This window comes from Montipora capricornis, chromosome 10 (assembly GCF_036669925.1).
Source record: "Montipora capricornis isolate CH-2021 chromosome 10, ASM3666992v2, whole genome shotgun sequence".
In the NCBI taxonomy this organism is placed as follows: domain Eukaryota; kingdom Metazoa; phylum Cnidaria; class Anthozoa; order Scleractinia; family Acroporidae; genus Montipora; species Montipora capricornis.
Window position 1 is genome coordinate 55,118,709 of NC_090892.1, and position 2,500 is coordinate 55,121,208.

Genomic DNA, 2,500 nt, shown 5'->3' on the forward strand with positions numbered 1-2,500 from the left:
ATTACAGCTGGCGTGTTTTTAATGAAGGTCAGAAAAAGATTTCAGTTTTACTTCGTGGAAACTACGTTCACTTTGGAATAAGCCTTCTTGTTGTTGTTCCCGCAACCCTGCGTTCAGTTTAGTTTGCAAACTACCTTTCCTCAAAACATTCGAACTCGTAACATTGGGGGCCTGTCCGGGAGAGGAATTCATTTGTTTGCCGACTACAGAAACCAGGAAAGGACAATTCAAGAAGGAGTTACACCTAAAGTAAGAAGAACTGTACAAGAGAGTATATTGTGCTTTTGCTGTGAAATACTGCTATGGAAATGGAAAAGCTTTTGCAGATGGGAAAAGAATTCGGGTTGGAAGGAGAAAAACTTCTCGAGTTTGTGAGGGAAGAGGAAGAAAAAGAAGACAAACGCAGACAATTGGAGGAAGAAAAACAAGAAAAACGAAGACAATTGGAGGAAGAAAGAGAAGAAAAAAGGAGGCGGTTTGAAGAAGAAAAGGAAGAGAAACATCGATTACTTGAAGAAGATAGAAGAAGAGAAGACGAAGAGAGAGAAACTAGGCGACAAGAACGCGAACTAAGAAAATTGGAGATGGAAGCCGAGCTGTTGAAACAGAAAGAGGCTATTGAAGTAGCAAAAAGAAAACATGAGCTGGAAATTTCACGTTTGGCTGTGGAGAGTGCTGACGGGCGTCCTGAAGTGAGAGAGTATCGGGCTGAGGCACCTAAACTCCCCCTCGTTTGTTGATGGTAAAGACGATTTGGACGCGTATTTGCAGAGGTTCGAGAGATTTGCCGAGACAGCTAGGTGGAAAAAATATGGATGGGCATCGAAGCTCAGTGCTCTGTTGTCTGGACGGGCACTAGAAGTGTATTCACGTCTATCGGAGGACGCAGCTAAGGATTATGACAAGGTAAAGATTGCGTTAATAAAGAGATATGACTTTACCGAAGACGGCTATCGTCGAAAATTTAGAGCATCCAAACCAGAAGTTGACGAAAGTCCGGAGCAGTTTATTGTGCGACTGGACAGATACCTGTTACGGTGGCTAGAGCTTTCGAATACTGCGCAAACCTTTGATGGTCTTAAGGACTTGATTGTGAAAGAACAATTTATTGACTCTTGCCCTAAGGATTTGGCAATTCACCTGCGAGAAAGGGCACCTGAGACTCTAGCAAAGATTGCGAAGATCGCTGACCAGTACTTGGAGGTTTATGGTAAACATTTGTTCAGCTCAGCGAGCAGAAAGCCAACAGTGCAGCCTGAGAGGGAAGAGGCCAAGAACATGCAGATTAATCCACCAGCTCTGCATTGCTTTAAGTGCAACACCCGAGGTCATAAAGCTGTCAACTGCCCAACCCTAACAAAGAAGTGTTTTCTGTGTGGCAAGCAGGGACATGAAGCTAGAAACTGTCGATCAGGTGGACGCAGATCAGGAGGACAAAGTAAGGACGGTAACCACGCGCAGCGTGGTCAAGTGAGTGCCAGTTGTTTAGTTCAGCCACCTGAGGTTAAACCTACGGATGGAGAAGTTAAGGCCTGTATTAAAGATGATAAGCTGCTGTTAGCCTGTGGTAAGAAGATTCCATTGTTGAGTAGTGCTTGTGTTGAACCGTTGACTGGAGTGAGAAGTAAAATGCCTGTCGTGAAAGGTAGAGTTGGAGAGAAGCCTGTTGATGTCCTGAGAGATACTGGTTGTAGTGGAATTGTAGTAAAGAGGGACCTTGTGTCTGAGGATCAGTTTACTGGTGAATTTCATGTTATGCTGCTCATTGACAATACGGCAAGGAAAGTTCCCATCGCAAAGATTGATGTTGATACACCTTATCTCAAGGGCCAAGTGGAAGCGCAGTGTCTTCCCGATGCTGTTTATGATTTAATTATTGGTAATGTACCAGGCGCAAGAGCTGCTGACGACCCAGACCCAAGCTGGCAAGTTCCCGTACAAAAAGCGTGTGCTGTAACCACAAGACGTCAAGCTAAGAAAGCTGGAGAACATATTCCGTTGAAGGTACCGGGTACCAAAGAAAGTCCTGTAGTTGATAGAGAAAAGCTCAAGCAAATGCAGCGTGATGACGAGAGCCTACAGAAATGTTGGGAGAAAGATGACGTAGTTGTGAGAGGCCAGGCTGAGACTTCATTTGAAGTGAAAGGTGGAGTTCTGTACCGCGTCTACAAGCACCCTTATGTGAACGGAGGTAAACCCCTGAAGCAGGTTATGGTTCCTGTGCAGCTGAGAAGTCGAATAATGGGACTAGCGCACGGATCGATCATGGGAGGTCACATGGGAATAAAGAAAACGACTGATAAGATTCAAAGCGCGTTCTATTGGCCAGGCATTCAAGGGGACGTGACTCGTTATTGCAAGTCCTGCGATGTATGTCAAAAGACAGTTAACAAGGGTTCCGTACCGAAGGTTCCCCTAGAGAAGATGCCATTAATTGACAAGCCGTTTAAGAGAGTAGCAATCGACCTGGTTGGACCTATTGTTCCCCCGAGTGAGGACG